Source organism: Eptatretus burgeri, chromosome 11 (genome assembly GCF_056783735.1).
Source record: "Eptatretus burgeri isolate ZD-2024b chromosome 11, Ebu_testis_v1, whole genome shotgun sequence".
NCBI lineage: Eukaryota > Metazoa > Chordata > Myxini > Myxiniformes > Myxinidae > Eptatretus > Eptatretus burgeri.
In genome coordinates this window covers 14,208,279-14,220,165 of record NC_140971.1, presented here as the reverse complement: position 1 = coordinate 14,220,165, position 11,887 = coordinate 14,208,279, and the positions used below count along the sequence as shown (strand labels likewise).

The 11,887-nt window shown below is 46.4% G+C and overlaps 1 pseudogene; it reads right to left on the bottom strand.

The window, feature by feature from the left end:
- Positions 1–5,940: 5,940 nt before the first annotated feature.
- Positions 5,941–10,972, bottom strand: LOC147016543 (uncharacterized; annotated as a pseudogene).
- Positions 10,973–11,887: the final 915 nt, after the last annotated feature.

Genomic DNA, 11,887 nt, shown 5'->3' with positions numbered 1-11,887 from the left:
ATATATATATATGAGGATTTGATCAAATTTGGTATAAGTATATATATGAGGATTTGATCAAATTTGGTATAAGTATATATATGAGGATTTGATCAAATTTGGTATAAGTATATATGAGGTGCCGCGAGGAGGAGTGATGTAAGGGCCACATCGGCCATTTTGGAGTTAATGCCATATAGCACTATTTTAACCCTTACCCTATCATTCGAGCCTATCATTCGAGCCTATCATCATATCATTAAAAAATGCCGCTTACATCACTCCTCCTCGCGGGGCCTCATATTATGATACAAAGATGAACTGATTAGATTTCGAAATCAAGAGCTCAAAGGTCAGAGGTGACACTTGATAAAAATGTGATACTTGAGCACAGCTGAAGGGATTTAAATCAAACTTGGTACAAGTATGTGGAATGTGATAATGTGGACGGAGTCATATCGATTGTCACGACGTCGAAGAGTGCCGTCCTAGTTATATTCTTTCATGTGATTAATGAGAATTTAATCACAAGATGTACATTTCTACCCGCTTTCATCTCTCCCATGCACAATTCCTCTTTTTGTCCCCATCTGTGGAACCAACTTCCACGTCCTCTTCAATCTCAATCTTCCCTCCAGGTCTTCAAGACGGCGGTTCACCGCCATCTCACATCATCCCCAATCCAAAACCATGATCTTTTCTACCCTCGATAACCCCACCCAAATCGCTCATAATTCTCCAGTTTTTCCTCCTTCGAGTTTCCTTCTCCATGCATACGTGCTTTGCACCCTGATTTGTCTGTTACATCCTGATCCGTTCAGTGTGAGGTCGAAGAGGTCCAAAGGGTCTTCCAAGAGGTCTAAAGAGGTCTAATGGGTCTCTTCCACGAGCCTCGACGATGTATGCAAAAAAATTAAATTAAGAGGCTAAAATTTAAAAACGATGAAACAAGGGTTGAAAAAATTTCATTCGCAACCTTTTGAGATTCTGCCATGATGGATTCTCATGACATGTGATGGACGTAGATTATATTTTGAGTTAATTAGTTAATTATCTTACCACCTGGATGGGAATTTTTTTTTTAAAGGGCTCCATTCGTTTTTGCACATCCACGTCAGGAATCATCATGCTGAGTTTCACAACGATCTGTTGAACCCATTGTCAGGTCAGGTCAAGTCAAATTGGATCTGCGACTTGCTACAGGTACCATGTAAACCTGTACGAACCTGTTCCATGGTCGGGTTGTCGGCGACTAAACCATCTCCCCCACCAAGTTTCTTAGTGAGGAGAGTGTATGATATGGACACTCAGGAGGATGAAGAACAAAACTTGTCAAAGGGCGGCGGAGCTCCTTGTGAGCCGACGGCCATCCATATCTTCGCAGGGCAGCTCACCGGATGATGGGATTGCGGCAAAGCCTTTGGGACTCCCAATGTTTGATGATAGGAGGGAAATGACGGGCTAACCTTGCCGGGTCAGATTGTGGTTGTGTGTGTCGGGGTGATGCTGAGGTGTCGTCCACCAGACGGCGGTCTCCTTGGGTTAACCTGAGGCAGTCCCTTCGGGTGGGTGCCTGGAATGTCCTATCCCTAAGAGAGGATGATCACCTGTCTCTGTTATCATCTGAGCTCAAGCGTTTGGACATCGGTATTGCAGCACTCTCTGAGGTTCGGAGACCGGATTGGGGCGAGATCATGGTGGGTGGTTACACCTACTATTGGTCTGGTCGCTTTGATGGTTACCATACCCAAGGAGTGCTGTAGCTGTGTCCAATAAGCTGACTCCAAAGATAATTGAGGTAACACCGGTCAACGAGCTTATTATGAGATTAAGAATTCGTCCACTCTTTGGGTGTCAATTCCCTGGTCTCTGTTTATGCTCCAACTGAGACGAGTGATCTCTGTGGTTGATCAGTGCCCCAGGCGAGATGCTCTTCTCGTCTTGGGGGATTTCAACGCATCGACTGGAACTGATAGGGATGGTTATGAGACGTGTGTTGGTCCCCATGGGTCTGGAACTGTGAACCTGAATAGCACTAACTTTGCAAGAAGTCATGGACTTATGGTGGCTGGTTCAAGGTTTCAGTGCCCACAGACTCATCGCTGCACTTGGTATAATAATGCTGGCGGTGTGGCAAAGGAGAATGACCATGTGCTCATTGATGGTCACTGGAGGATGATCCAGAACTGCAGGGTCTCTCGGAGTGCTCAATTCCTCAATACTGACCACAGGCTTGTTGTGGCAACTCTGAAGTTGCAGCTTCAGTCCAGGAGAATGGTACCATCCCAGCCAAAGCTGGATGTTGGCAAGCTCAAGGATGAGAGGGTAGATGAGTTTGCAAAAAAGCGGAGTGGAGATTTGGGGGGTCTGGGTGCTTTGGGGGGGGGGGTCCTCTAGAGTTGTGGAGTGCCTTGAAGACCACCATCCTTGATGTTGCCAGTGGATGTCTTGGAACTCACGACAGGGCGAAGAAGAATTTTGTCCCTCAAGGGACATTGGATACCATTAACCAGAGTCGCAGGGCCAGGCTGAATGGAAGAGCTGAGCTGTTCAGGGAGCTGAGGCATTAAACTGTACGTGCACTGAGGGTGGACAAGGAGGCCTATGTGCGAGGAATCTGTGAGGAGGTAGAGCATTACCTGTGGTCAAGTGATTTTGTCCTGCTTACAGGGGAACTTGCGCATTGCGTTCATCCAAGCCCATCCCTCGGTGTACTGCAGTTAGAGCAGAGGATGATGGGATCTTGACAGAGGAGTCCGAAGTGAAGGCCCGCTGGGCCGGTGACTTTGAGCGGCTGTACCAGGCTGATCCACAAGCGGTCGAGTTGGACGTCAGGGGTGTTCCAATCCCAATTGCTGACCTTCCAATCAACTGTAGTCCACCTTCGTTTGTGGAAACAGGCTGCGGTGAACTGCTTGAAATGGGGTAAAGTTCCTGGGATCTGTGGCATCCATACTGAACTTTTCAAGGCTTGTGGAAAAGCTGTACTCGTGCCGTTGCATGCAGTTCTGTGCTCTACCTGGAACACAGACAACATCCCAACTGACTGGAAGAGGGTCCTAGTTGGCCCTCTCTGGAAAGGAAGGGGTGATCACTAAGACAGCAACAACAACCAAGGAGTGACGCTGCTCTAAGTGCCAGGCAAGGTCTTTGCTCGGATAATTCTTGATAGGGTTGGCCACCCTTTCCTTGCTCTTCGGATCCTCACCGAATGCAGACAAGAGTTTCAGTAGGGGCTGCTTTCAGCCTATGTTGATCTCTGTAAAGTGTTTGATTCAGTGAATCGGGATCCCCTCTGTAGGATTCTTGGTCTTCGTGTGGTGCCACCAAAACTGATCAATTTGATGTCTGAATTATACTCTGGCACTGAGAGTGCTGTGAGATGTGGTGGTACCATCTCTGACTTATTTCCAGTTGTTGCTGGAGTTCGTCAGGGGTGTGTACTGGCCCCCACACTTTTCTGCACTTGTATGGACTGGATTCTGGGGAGGATGTCGGAGAGATCAAGCTGCGGTGCATTGTTTGGGAATGTCAATATCTCTGTCCTTGATGTCATAGATGATGCAGTCATCTTTGCGGAGACTCTATATATCCTTTTGGGGGGCCTCGAGATGCTAAATGAGGAGTCGGAGCCGCTGGGATGATGAGCGTCATGGATCAAAACTAAGGTCCAGACTTTCATTGACATCTTGGATGCTGCTATCCTGTCTGTACCTGTTTGTGCTGAGGATGTTGAGGTCATGGAGAGATTCACTTACCTTGGCAGTGATATTCATGTCTCTGCTGGCTGTGAGCCAGAGGTCAGCAGACGTCTGGGTTAGGCCTGGGGAGTCATGGATTCACTGGATCATGGGCTGTGGCGACCACGTGGCTCGAGGTCGCAGCAGGTTAATGAGCATCTCAAGGAGATGGGGATGGGCCAGGTATCTGCCTGGGGGATGGCCAGACGGATGCGCCTGAAGTACCGGCGGAGAGTGGATGCAGCGACGTGCTGCTCCGGCACATGCTCCCATAACTGACCTGACTTGACCTGTTGAAATGCCTCGGAGGAATAGGGAAAAATGAAAATATGTAAATGGACCCATTGACTCATTGTCTGACTACCTGACTGAAGATCATCATTATGTCTTTCATAGCTCATCCTGACCCCGTTGGATATGACACAATAGGTATAGTCTACTCTTTAAGTTGAAAAATGTACAGCTGACACTAAAGACCCCAATTTATGTGCTCACTTTAACAGCTGTGTCCGCACCAATGCTTGTGGAGGAAGTTAAGATCATCTTGCCGTCGCTTTCCAAGGCAGTCGCTCCATATTATCAACCACTTTGCAAGCTGCTTTGCGAGCGGAGCAAGTAATTAAGAAAGATGCTTCGTTATGTTAGCAAAAATGGCCACTGTCGTCAAATTCAAAATGAAAAAAAGGTCTTAAAAAAGGTCTAAGAAAGAACTAAAAATTCTAAAACGTGTAAACGGTATGTTGCAATAGTAGTTTTTGGGTCGAAATGGGTCTACAGGGTCTAAAGGGTCAAAGTATCAGGGCATGCGGCTTGCAGAGCATCAAGTCAGCCAGTTTGCAGAGCACAAAGGCAGGCGGCTTGCAGAGCAACAAAGAAGGTGGCTTGCAGAGCACCAAGGTAGGCAGTTTGCAGAGCACCAAGTCAAGCAACTTGCAGAGCACCAGGCCTGTGGCTTGCACAGCAACAAGGGAGGTCACTTGCAGAGCACCAAAGCACAAAGGCAGGCAAAGGTACAGAGAAGTGGGAAAAGGGGAGAAGCAGGAGAAACGGCAGGGCTGAGAATGGGGCAGGTGGATCGGGGGTAGTCGAACCAACGAAATGGGGGTGGGGGAACTGTAGTGGGACCAGGAGAGCGAGAACACCAGTGGGTAAAAGGGTCTTAAGGGTCTTCAAGTGTCTTGGATGCCATGTTGGCTTAATGGGTGGTGGGCTTGGGATCCGAGGATCCTGAGTTCAAATCCCCCTTGGCTGTTGAATTAATACCAGGTGGGGTTGACTCTGCCTGTCATCCTTCTGAGGTTGGCAGAATGAGTGCCAGCTTGCTGGTATCCTGTGTCGGAGTGGTGACCCATCCAGGATTGTGCCCAATAGTCAAGGAGACTGCTTAGGCATCAACAACGCTCTGCACCGAGTGTGGTCTCGATGGATGGAAGTGTCTTGGGTTCTTAGGTGTCTTTTGAGGTCTTAAGGATCTTACAGGCCATTGGGGTCTTAAGGTTCTTTGGAGTCTTATCGTTCTTTACGGTCTTCCGGCTCCTGAGGAGTCTTGCTGGTCTTAAGGGTCTTCAAAAGACTTAAGGGTCTTTCAGGAGTCTTAGGGATATTAACCGTCTTTGGGTCCAAAGAGTGTTTGGGTCTTCGGGGTCTTATCTCTCAAGAATATAAAAAAAACTTCTCTCAAGCATGTATTCTAATCTCTCAAGAATGTAAAAACAAAAAGGTCTTATGCTTCTTCAGGGTCTTTAAAGGGTAAAATAAAAAAGTATCGTTTTCAGTGTTATATTTATGAGAATAAAATAATAGCGAGTGCTTCACACGGGACACACGTGATCACGAAGCCTCCACCAGTGACGGTGTCAAGGTTAAAAACAAACCACGTGATCAAGAACCTCTCGAGTCGCGGTTTGTCGACATCAGATTCGCGACGTATTTTCCGAAGCTAAACTATACTTTCACCCTTGATAGTTATGGAATTTTAGCAAATTGTATTGACCATCTGTGAAAAAATTGCTTACCAAAAATTTCTTCACTAACGTATTCATCTCGGTGTCTACTAACACCTATCAATTAGTGCAAACCCAAATCCTTGTGGAAAATTCTGGGAAGCCAATCAAAGTTCAGGTGCCCAAAGGGCCTGCGCGAAAAAAATCGGAAAATTAACTTTTTCCAATATTGACTTGTGGGATGTCTAACTAGGGGTTTTTTGGGGTTCTGAATTGATTCCAACCATTAGATTTGAGAAAAAAACACTCCTTGATCATATAAAATGTATTTTATTGACATTTTTAACGGAACTGTGCTCAATGGAAATGTTGCTTCGTCAGCTTTTACAACCTTATTCATCAAACTCCCCAGTATCTTCCTCACTCCTCTTGTCATCCAGCTGGTTTATGTTCAGGCAAGAGTTACCATGACAGATGCCGCAAGCAGAAATACACTTGACTCCTTGCTTTTTACAGCAGCACCTGAGTGAGCTGCAGTCCCCCGCACAGTTGCAGCTGGCAAACGTCAGGAGGTAGTCTGGTTCAATGGGGTCTGTAGAAGGGACTGATGCACCATCAATATCCTTGCTCAGTGAGTTGCCATCCATAGTCCCGGGCATCCAACGATGGACTTTGCAGCATCAGCCAGTCTCTAGTCTGGAGGTAAGCTCGGAGAGAGTGCTGTGCTGCAGCTCCTGTTGTCGGGGGGAGTTTCTCAGGTTTTATGCTCCCAGTAGCAGCTCGTTTGCTGAAGATGTCGAATCTCAAGTCTTCCAAGTCTTTGGAGGATTTCCCATGGAACATGAGCATGAAAAGATCACAGCCTGCTTTAATGATATCACCTTTCTCAACTCTGATGTCCATAAACACGTCCATTGCCCTCTCTGCTTCATCAGTCTTGCAGAGCTTGCTTAGCAAAGTTGGTTTGCTAAACCCAAAAATTGCAGACACTGTATCGCAGCCAGAGAAGCTGTGCAAGAAGATGAGATACCTCCGGTATATCTCTGGGAGGGCCTCCCGGATCTTTCCGACATCGTAAGATGTTTCTTTGGCTGTCGTGAGGAAGATCGGATGGTCTGCAACATGATGAATCAACATAACCAGGACGTCTGTGTCCTCAGCCCTCACCTCGACAGGGGACTCTCTTGCCTCATCTAGAGCTGTACGGACGATGGAGGTGTCGGCATCATCGGACCATTACTGTACACTGATTCCATTCCTACTAAATGTCTCAGCAAGGAGCAGAACGAGCTGGGCTTTGTTGTTCTTGTTATCGAGGAACTTTTCTCTTGCAATGATGATTTTGAGATCCAGACGAATCTGAATGTCACAGCATGCATTCTTTGTTCGTCTCAAGTGATCATGGTCCTTGGTGGGGCTGCCATATCCGTCAAAGACCACCATTATCCGGAGGCGATGGCTCCCCATGGACTTCACAAACCGGAGGTAGCTCTCGGCTACTTCCTTCCATGTAAGGTTAGCCTCCCACTTGACATTATACAGGAGCCACCCACCATCAACCACAAGGCTTGTGCAGGGGGGTTGTTCGACAGGTGCCACGCATGCCTTCAGGGACCTTGCTTGGGCAGCCTTGTCTGACTTTCGCAACTTTTTATTTTTGTCAAACAGAGACATCGGTTTTGGTGTCAACTCAAAGCGCAGAGCTTCTTTGGTCTTGACTTCACGCTCACTGATGACAATGAGGCGGTTGAAAAGCTTCAGTGAGTCAATGACCAGCTTCTCGGCATTGACTTTGGGTCTAGATCTGAGGCTTGCAAGTGATTTGACCTTGTGCTTGGCTACCATCGCATCCACAACAGTTTTCCCATCCATCTTTGCCTGTATGGCTCTGCCAACTTCTTCTGCTTGATCAGCGTTGACTTGGTCTTCGGGAGTGCTGCTGAACCCAGTTGAGAAGGACACCCGAGTCTTCTTGTCCCGTGTGGCATCGAAAGGGTTGACTTCCTCCAACCACCCAACTATGGTGTTGACAGCATCGTTATCTCTCTTCATTTGGGCTCTTTTGACGTCGGTGTGGACAGGTACCCCACATTTGACCATGCTTCTTTCTAGCTCTTGGTGAATGAACGAGAAGTGGTTCAGAGTCTGAACCCAAGACTTATGAGAAGATTCATTCCGAAAGCGGCCTCTGTTTAGACCACCAGAGGATTTTGCCTCACGCATGAATGTGGTTTCTATCGTGATGTCGGTCCATGTGCCGGACCATTCATGGTCTGAGAACCTGACTACATGGTTGCCGTACAAAGTGAACTTGGATAGAGTTTCCCCAAACATGGGACTCTCCTGTCGCTGATGCATCAGCTGTACATACAGCCTTGCTCCCTTTGCGTACTGATGGTGGCCCGCTGCTGCGAAGGTATTGAGCATTCCAATGATACAGCTGAGATGACCTGTGTGGTCTGGGACATGCTCACTCCTGATGAATACCTTGATGAGGTCGATTCTGCCATAGTACCAGACCCAGAGTGCTGGTGTCCTTCCTTCTTCAGCTAAGATCTTCAATCTCTCTGCCATCCTCTCCTCGAAGACAGTGACTATCCTTGGTGCATAGATTAGAGGAATTTTGATTACCTGTTGTCTCATCTTTTGCAGTCCTGATGAAGTCCTCCATGCCTTCGTACTCCTGCTCACTGAAGACACCTCTCAGCACGAACTTGGCAATTCCTGCAGATGCAAGAAGGTGAAACCGAATGGCCTTGGCATAAGCCTCGCCTGAGAGGATGTGTTCTGCTGTGGTGCTGCCTGGATAAACTAGCTGTATGACCTCTTGCAGCCCAGAGTCAGCCATGACCATCCCAATGGACCTTAGGAAGCTTTTCAGGAGGTGAAACCCACCTAGTCTTGTGATGATGTGCATCTTCTATTCCCCATGTTCCCCATCCCATCCCTCTCCCTTCCACAGATCTCCTAATGTCTCTGTTCCCCACTGTTTTGTCCTTCCCACTCCCTCCCCTCCTGTCTCATGCCCCCCTTGATGTGCGTTGTGTGTTAGCTTTCATATGAGCCTCGACAAGGTATACAAAAAATAAAAAAAATTCACACTGGAGGACTATCTGCATTGCTTTCAACCATATGGGCAGGTCGAATGTTATGAGGGCAGGAGACGGACAGCGCCGTAGGCATTCCATTAGCGTGGTGTAGATAGTGCTGTACTCATTAGGGTCACCCTCGATGATTGGAAGAAACTCAATGAGGGACCTCTCCTTGCATTCAGGTTTGTATAATGACTTCATGAAAACATTCCAGTTGGCATGTTTGAATGTGGGGTTGAGATTCTTGATAGCCCATCCTGCCATCCAAGCGATGTCCTCTGGCTGCAAGGTTGGAGGGTCTATATGAAGATCTGCAACAGGAACAAACTTAACGTCTGCCAATCCAACTTTCTTTTTTGGAACAAAGGATAGAATCTTAACCTCTGCTGCTTTGAGGGTTGCTGCCTTCTCCTCAACAGTTATCTGCCTTCTTGGAATAGTTGCAAGAAGCTCTTCTTGTCTCTTTGCAGGGGCCGGAGATGTCACTAAGATGACGTCCATAGCATGGAATGCTGTGTTCTTGTTTTGTGACACAATGTTCAGATCTATATTATCACCAACACATTGCTGAACTGTGCTTTCTTCTGGAACGAAGACGGCAAAACCCTCATCCATCTCATCACTATTCTCCTCTTGCTCTTCTGCCTGTTCTGGAGATAGGACAGCATCGACTTCTGCTTCCTCAATCTCTACGGCTGCTGCTTCATCTTATTCTGTGACCATGATATCCTGATCAATGCTCCCAAGTCCGTTTTTCACATTCAAGTAACAATACTTGTAGCAATGGAGCTCAGCATATGACTCAGAGTATCCTAAGTGATGACAATGGTCAATCAACCACTTGGATCCAAACATGTGGTCAAGTTGTATCGTGAGTCCGAGTTGAGAGGGCATCACTCCTGATCGAGGGCGATAGGCTTTCAGTAGGTTCTGGCCCCAGACTGCTACGTTTTCATCTGATTTCACGATTGGTTTCAGTAGCTTCTGTAGGCTGTTGGGAATCAGAGCAAGCTGGTTCTGTGTATTGGTCATGCTCTCCACCGAAGGGTACTGCTTCTGGTCAAGTGGGACTCTTGCCAAGTCTCTGCAGATCTGGTTGATGGCAGTTGAAATGGTGAGCTCTTTCAGTTCAGCATCGTCCAGGGTTTGCGAGGGGTTGAGGACCTGCTGACGGTAGTCTCGAATGTCTCCCTGCGTTTGTCATGTCTCTCAGACTCACAATATCTGTTCTTCTCTCATCTGATGTGAAGTAGAGAGACTCCTCATACTGTTCCTGAAGCTTTATTTTCAGATACTCGGACTGTATGCCAGACTTTTGTCTTCGCTGGGGTCAAGCTCTTCCATCTTCCTGTGGATCTCTGCAAGAGTTGCAATACCATGCTCCACCCCTTCATCTATCCATAAGCACAGTTTCTCAAACAGCAACTGTCTCTCTTCATCAATCGGCTGTCCATACCTGAGGACAAAAATATCATTTTTAATTAAGCCGAACTTATCATTTTCATTTTATAAGTGCATTGTTATTATAATTACATCAGGGTTTGTAAACGAGTGCGCGAATAGGGTCCTGCACCGAAGATGATAAAGCACCTCTTCTGCCACCAAGTCTATGATCCCAGACAGACGACCGGCAACCTCACGTCCCCAGGCATCTCCTCGTTTCACAGCTGTCTCCATCAAATTCCTTTTCAGTCGGTCCTGGTAGCGATTGTCAGGTGCACGATACAACTTCTGGGCTCTGCCTGGAGGATGCCACATGTATGCATGATTAAAGTATTTGACTTTGAGTGGTCGAGTGAAGAGAAAAAAAAAATTGAAAAATATACATTTGAACTTGTGCAGGACTCAGTAAACGCGCAACTTACCAGGGTTTCTTTCCAATGTCCCAACGTTGATGCCTTCATCACAGAGTATGCAAACATCACGGTAGATAAGATGCGCTGATGGTGTTTGGGAAGTAGAGCCGGAGCCAGGTGAGGTACTTTGCCCAGATGATATCTGGCGTTTTTTCGTCCTGTCTGAGCATCGGCCCTCCTCATCTTGTTCTATGGAAATAAAATTATTGTTTAGAAAGCAAATTTGAGATTATTATTGTCGTTTTTATTTGCAATGCTACTTCCTTTGAATGATGAATAAAAAAAAAACTTACGATTAACTGTTTCAGTTGCAGTGGATATACTTCTCGCACGACTGCACAACTCTGTTTTACAATCCACATGGCATCCCAACTTGCTGTCTTCTCCGTTGTTCCAGTCCTCGTTTAGTCTCACGATCAACGCCGCATCGCCCACAAGCTCAGAATGTGATAAGATCCGTGGGTCGCCTTTATTGGAGACTTTTGAGAGCGTATGCTTTTCAATCCCAGAACCCCCACAGATGAAACACCTCAAGCCAGGTTCAGTCACATCCTTGTCCATACTGTCCTAAAAAATAAGACTTTTTTTGTAAACAACAGACAGGACATAAAATTTTGACACAAAACGGACAGAACACACATACAGTGATGTGTTTTAACATTAACAGGTCCACTCTACGTTGAATATATTCAACTTCTATTGAGTCCGGTACACAATAATTTTATAGCTAAAAGCTCTTAGCGAACGTCAGCTAACACAGAGAATTCTACTGAGCATGAGCACAAGTATAACCAACAATATAGCAGTGGTTCCAAAAATGTTGTATGCTGGTTTCAGCACAATTTGAACAATCTGAATCAATTGAGCCAAATTACCGCAAAACACAGTTTTAGATATCTAAAAATGTGTCATATCAATATTTTACGGCCAGGGATTCATTTTTTCCTCAAATCTAATGGTTCGAATCAATTCAGCACCCTGAAAAACCCCTAGTTAGACATCCCACAAGTGAATATTGGCAAAAGTTAATTTTTCTAATTTTTTTGGCGCAGGCCCTCTGAGCACCCAGACTTTGATTGCCTCCCGAGAATTTTCCACAAGGATTTGGGTTTGCACTAATTGATGGGTGTTAGTAGACACCAAGATGAATACGTTAGTGAAGAAATGTTTTGGAAAAAATTTTTTCACAGATGGTCAATACAATTTGCTAAAATTCCTTAACTATGAAAAGTCTGAGGTTGCGGATGAAAATACACTTCGGACAACCCCCAGATCGG